This window comes from Limulus polyphemus, unplaced genomic scaffold (genome assembly GCF_000517525.1).
Source record: "Limulus polyphemus unplaced genomic scaffold, Limulus_polyphemus-2.1.2 Scaffold10772, whole genome shotgun sequence".
NCBI classification, from domain to species: Eukaryota; Metazoa; Arthropoda; class Merostomata; order Xiphosura; family Limulidae; genus Limulus; species Limulus polyphemus.
The window spans coordinates 2,961-9,409 of record NW_013676382.1 but is presented as its reverse complement, the minus strand read 5'-3'; the positions used below and the strand labels follow the sequence as shown (position 1 = coordinate 9,409).

The 6,449-nt window shown below is 36.2% G+C and overlaps 1 pseudogene; it reads right to left on the bottom strand.

Moving 5' to 3' along the window:
* Positions 1 to 1,337: 1,337 nt before the first annotated feature.
* The window catches only part of LOC106476517, a 6,464-nt pseudogene continuing 1,352 nt past the window's right edge, over positions 1,338 to 6,449 (bottom strand).

Sequence of the window (6,449 nt, the reverse complement as noted above, 5' to 3'; positions counted from 1 at the left end):
AACACAACTTATGTTTGGGTATTTATGCCTTTTAATCTATTTAAATTTTGTTGTTCTTTTTCCCTTTCCGACATTATCTTGGAATGACGTAATCGTATGACGTCACAGGACTAGTTATGGCGGGTAAACTAAAATGACCTATTGTATGCCTTATGGTGAATAAACATCTTGTTTCGAACTGCTGTCACTCTTCTTCTACTTCCTTGCTCACAACGGAGCGACCTCTGGTGTCACAGTACACGGATTATGAGTGAGAAACCATTTATAACTTGTGTAAACTCTACTAAGCCTAATCACCTATAGGTCATTCTATTGCCCTCCCGTCTTCCAATCTCTTTCACTCTTCACATGGAAAGAATATTCATGATTTCGAGATGACGTTGCAGACTTCATGCTGATATTCTTCGCGAAATCGTCTCGAAATCAAGAAAAACGGCGCGAGAAGCCTTTGGAAAATTCAGTCCTTATGTTGAACATGTTACTTTAAAATACAATTTAACATTAGTAGGTAAATTTCTTTAGGTAAATTTGAAGAAGTTTTTCATTTTCTCATAAATAGTAGCCTCCTGGTGGCTCAGTGGTAAGTCTGAGGGTTTTTAACGCTAAAAATCAGGTTTCCATACCCGTAGTTGGCACAGATAGTCTATTGTGTAACTTTTCTCTTAATAACAAACATAAATACTAATGATAATTTCCTAGTGCCCTCTCGTAGCAGAGAGAGGAAATAGAATGATAGCTATGCTTGTAATATTCAGATTCTTTAAAAGTGTGAAAAATTAGGGTTAATTGCAGTAAACTTTATCCTCTATTAATAAAAACGGGTTAGATTAATCCATAACGTTTTATAAATATATATCTACAATTAATATGCATTACATTGTAGTTTTTATTTTCCTTACAAGTTGCACGAAACAATCAAAATAAAACGTTGCGTTTTACCGAAAGTTTTAAGATTGAACGTAAGCTTATTTACCTGTTTGAAAACTTTAGAGAACTTAAGCACGCCTGAAAAAAAAAAGGTTTCGTCTGAAATATTAAATACTGAAGCTTTAAATAAATAAGTGTGTTGTAAATAAACCTAACATCGATTGTGACAAGAACATCCTTTTGAAATTAATTTGAATATAAAAAAATAGTGTAATTCTGTGCTGAAGAATTAGAACAGTAATAATATTAATACCGACGTTATTTGAAACACATCACTCTTAACTAGCCCACTACGTTAAGGTTAAGTCTCCAGTTGTAGGATAGAAAGTCAAGTTATTGTTCAAATGTGGTAAATATGGAGACACATGAAAGAACAAAAGTAAACGTGTCGTTGAAATCCTTTTTTGTATCCAAATACGGGGGGGGGGGGGATCCAGTTTTGGTCAGTTAAGAGGTTAAGAAAGCGTTTAGAAGTATACCAAAGTTATAAAATATGCACTAATAAAACGACATTTATGCTGTTAGGTAGCAGTAACAACAATGCTAAACAATGGTTGTATTATTGTTAAGCTTCACGTGTGTCTGTGGTTTTAATTTGAGTTCGTGTCTCTCAACAATAGCACACTTTGTAGCTTACTAACAAAAACATTTTATAAACGTTTTCGTGCAATTCGTGTTTATCTAGAATTAATACATTCGTTCAAACAAACAACAAGCATCATACTGTCACACCTCTCACTACTTTATACAACTCAACTAGGTTGGATGTTTTCATTTACATCATCTATTCTGAGTCATCATAGTTGGTTAAAACCCAGTTGTTGATTCGATGGTCCTTGTAGCTTGTTTCAACTCTCGTCTCCAGGTTATAAGTAGAGAGAAGCTTCCCGAGGCGTTCTTCTCTGAGACAGCTTTGTTCTGGTGGTTTACTGACGGTGCTAACCCGCGGGCTTCGCGAGAACAGCCATCTGTCTTTTAGGTACTTATATACTTCCTTGATGGGGTATCTTTTTGATGGCTTAGGATCCATCAACTTCCTCACAAGGCGTAAAAATCTTGGCGAGAAACGTTTGAACTCTTTCGGGGTACGGGTACTTTTCCACTTCTGCCATTGGACGAATTCCTTGAAATTTGGATCTGTGATGTCGGCCTTCTCCCAAGGAAAGTTGGCTACTAACGCGGCGAATATAAGCATGCCCATCTGCCACACGTCGGAGCCGATCTCCACGTTGTAACCCTCCAAATGAACAGCTTCCCAGATTTCAGGTGGACAGGTAGGCAGGGATCGCGTGCGTTTCTTAACTAGTGTTCCAGCAACTCTCGTTAGCCCAAAGTCCGTAAGTTTAACCCTGGAGTAGTCCGGTTGAAAGATTAGGATATTTTCTGCTCGAAAGTCTCGATGTACCAAATTTTTGCTGTGCATAAATTCCAGTGCCGACGTTACTTGCTTAACTATAATTTTCACATCCAGTTCGTCCATGCCGTTTTGTTGTTCGATCACTTGCCACATATCACCCAGTGGTGCCACCTCTTGGGCAAAAATGTAATGATCAGCCGTTTCGAACGCTACATCGTAAGTGTCGAGAATGCTCATATGTGGGGACAAGAAATAACTGTAGTGGAACTCTATTTGAAATTCTTTGAGAGTGGTTGTCAATTTCGGGACCGCCTTTAACGCCACCTCTTTACCGGTGATCTTATGAACTGCCAACATAACCTTCCCATAATCCCCTGACCCGATCTCTTTAACTACGTCATACTGTTCACCTAGCGCTATCTTCTGAGGCTGAACGTCCCGGATTTTGGTGATACTGCAAGTTCGTTTTGTATTCATACCTCCATCAGATGACGCCACTTCCGGTTGTCAGTATATGAGTACCTGAAATATAAAATGTTTTTTGTTTTTTTTTCATCACTCGTTATAATATTTGACAGTAAAGAAAAAGTACAAGATTACCTAAAACAAAACTCTCAAAAACTTGGAAGATGATAATGTGCTGTATGAAGCAGAGGAATGTAAAGTGTAGTGGGAAATATGGTGAAGTGAAGTATCGTAGAGTAGTGGAAAGTGTGAGATATAGTGAGGTGTTGTGTGAAGTGAAAGGTCGTAGAGTAGTGGAAAGTGTGAGATATGGTGAAGTGTGTGAAGTGAAGTATCGTAGAGTAGTGGAAAGTGTGAGATATGGTGAAGTGTGTAAAGTGAAAGGTCGTAGAGTAGTGGAAAGTGTGAGATATAGTGAGGTGTTGTGTGAAGTGAAAGGTCGTAGAGTAGTGGAAAGTGTGAGATATGGTAGGTGTTATGTGAAGTGAAAGGTCGTAGAGTAGTGGAAAGTGTGAGATATGGTAGGTGTTATGTGAAGTGAAAGGTCGTAGAGTAGTGGAAAGTGTGAGATATTGTGAAGTGTTGTGTGAAGTGGGAGATTATAAACACTTTTGTGAAACTTATTAACAAGTAAATGATAAAGAGAAAGATGAAATAAGAAGAAATTTAAAAGCTGTACGTATAAAAAGAAATTAATTAGGATGAAAATCTAACAGAACAGATAAATTTGTCTTTCTTTCTCTAGAGGAAAAGGAATAATGGAAGGATAAATTAAAAGAGCATGTGACATGTTTAAGTTTTAGTATCTACTCCTGTCTTTCACCTGAAGGAAGTCTCCTACGTTCTTTATTTGTCCTAGGGGTACAGGGTTTTCTTTTGATGTAGGCTTCACTGAGGGTAGACAAACGACTTTCAAAACAGTGCTTGCATATCTCGTAGCAACAAGTAATATATTATTTTAAGCTTCCTAGTAACTTCTAATAACATAATTGTAACTAAGTTCTTATGTTTTATACCAACAGCAAACATTAACTGTAACTAAGGAAGGGTGAAATCCCCAAAGTCGGACAAACACATTGACAAGTAGCGAATAAAATGTTTTTTTAAATATTAAATGGTTATTATGCTCTTAAGACATACTGGTTACAAGGCTTTTATTGAAGACTTTGACTTTGAGATGGCCGATTTTTTACACGTGTTTTTACAAGAGAATATTTCTGATCCTGAGCATTCTTTAGAAAATATTGGAATTGACCTGAATATTATAAATATTTGTAATATCGTAACAACAACAGACATTACCAAAACAACAACCAGCATTACCATAACAACAACAAACATTACCATAACAACAACAAACATTACCAAAACAACAAACAGCATTACCATAACAACAAAAAACATTATCAAAACAACAACCAGCATTACCATAACAACAACAGACATTACCAAAACAACAACAAACATTACCATAACAACAACATACATTACCAAAGAACAACCAGCATTACCATAACAACAACAGACATTACCAAAACAACAACAGACATTACCAAAACAACAACAAACATTACCATAACAACAACAGACATTACCAAAACAACAACATACATTACCATAACAACAACAGACATTACCATAACAACAACAAACATTACCATAACAACAACCAGCATTACCATAACAACAGCATACATTAACTGTAAATATATTATGATCATTTTTTATTCTTTTACATTTTGAAATATTTGATTTTCTTTCTTAAGGATTTTAATTAACAAAATATAATATTATATAAGTAACAGTACAACAGTGCTAGGTTTATTGTATTTCTAAATACTCTGTTTTTTATTTGCTTCTTTAGTATTTTTTCCTAGATGAAGAGCATACAAACTTTTCTCGTCGTATCTAACCATATCCTCACTTCTATAGTTTCTGTCATTGGACAAACTGAAGCGTGAGAACCATTAAGTTATAACATTTAATAGCGAGAAACCAAAAACTGTGAAAACCAGCGAGTTTTGTAACACTACCTGAAACGTTCTAATCAAGTACTTCCTCTCATACAGAAGGTTGTATAATATTCACGTTTATCAGAACTTCTAGCAGTCACACTTTTATATAACTAGTATCACACATTAGTCACGTTTATCAGAACTTCTAGCAGTCACATTTTTATATTGATAGTATCACATCCTTAGTCACGTTTATCAGAACTTCTAGCAGTCACACTTTTATATTGATAGTATCACACCCTTAGTCACGTTTATCAGAACTTCTAGCAGTCACACTTTTATATTGATAGTATCACACCCTTAGTCACGTTTATCAGAACTTCTAGCAGTCACACTTTTATATTGATAGTATCACACTCTTAGTCACGTTTATCCGAACTTCTAGCAGTACCCACTATGTGTTTAGTAAAACTGGAAAGATGATGGGGTCAGTTTTAGACCCCGCTTCTTGATAAACTTTCCATAGACCTTCTTCTGTACGTGCACGTCGGTTTCCGGGATAACGAGAGAATGACATGGTTTCTGTGTCATTTAGGACCTGACAGTTAGGTGTTCACGTGCACGTCGGTTTCCAGGATAACGAGAGAATGACATTTAGGACCTGACAGTTAGGTGTTCACACAGTTAATTTTAGTTTCTTCAGTAATCCTTTTCGTAAATTCAAAAATTGATTTCGAAGTGTGTCTCGAGAAATGTTTGGTTTTAGCCTTCGTTAACTTGTAGTATTTGTTTAATTATTTTGTTAACCTTTCCGTGTGGTATGCCCAACTTCAACGCAATGGCCTTTGGAGTCAGAAGGATCTCTTTCGTAACCAGAACCTTCATTTCTCCGAATTGGCTTGGAATGTGGCTTCTAAGTCTAATACTTTCACAAACGCCCTGGAGACTCCATTGTTCGAAGTGTTTAATTCGTTGATTTCTGCGACATATTACTTCAACCACGAATTCAACCTGGCAACATTACATAAAAGTTAATAACACTGACTGTGTCGCCACGCCACTATACTAGTATACATAATAGATCCATATAAAGTGCGAATATCCTTCTCCAGTTGCCCCTAGGTGGCTTTAAATTGAGTTTCGATACACGCGGTCGGCAGAGAACAAGTAGTTCATTGTGTATAGCTTAACAATTATTTTATTTTAGACAATAAAAACAAAACCGAAACCTTTATTGATATCCTCATCGGTTTCATAGATGCTTTAGGGTCTTATACATATCTACATAACTTACTCTAAGCTAGAATACATTTTTATAAGACTACGATTAGTGCTTTGTGTGTTCGACTCAATATAATCCACGATATCACATGAGCTTAAAATAATCCATCGTATTGAAGGTGATCCGCCGTATCATTTAAATTTAAGAAAATTATATTCTAAGAACTGAAGAGTGAAAGAGAAGATAAATTTATGTTTCAACCTCATTATATCTGCTACTAGTGAACCCGTGGGCTTATGCCCACATTTGCAGGGCTGCTATAATACAGAGTTAATGTTTGAACCATTATTTCTCACCTACTCAGTTTAATAATCATTGCCCTTGTAAATTATTTTTTTTTGGGGGGGGGGGCGCTTGCGAAGAATCCTCTTAAAAGTGTTTTTGCGAAATCCCTGGGTTCCCTAAGGGGGTTTGGTAAAAAGTTTTACTTTTGTGCAAATCTATGGACCGACGACGAGACGAT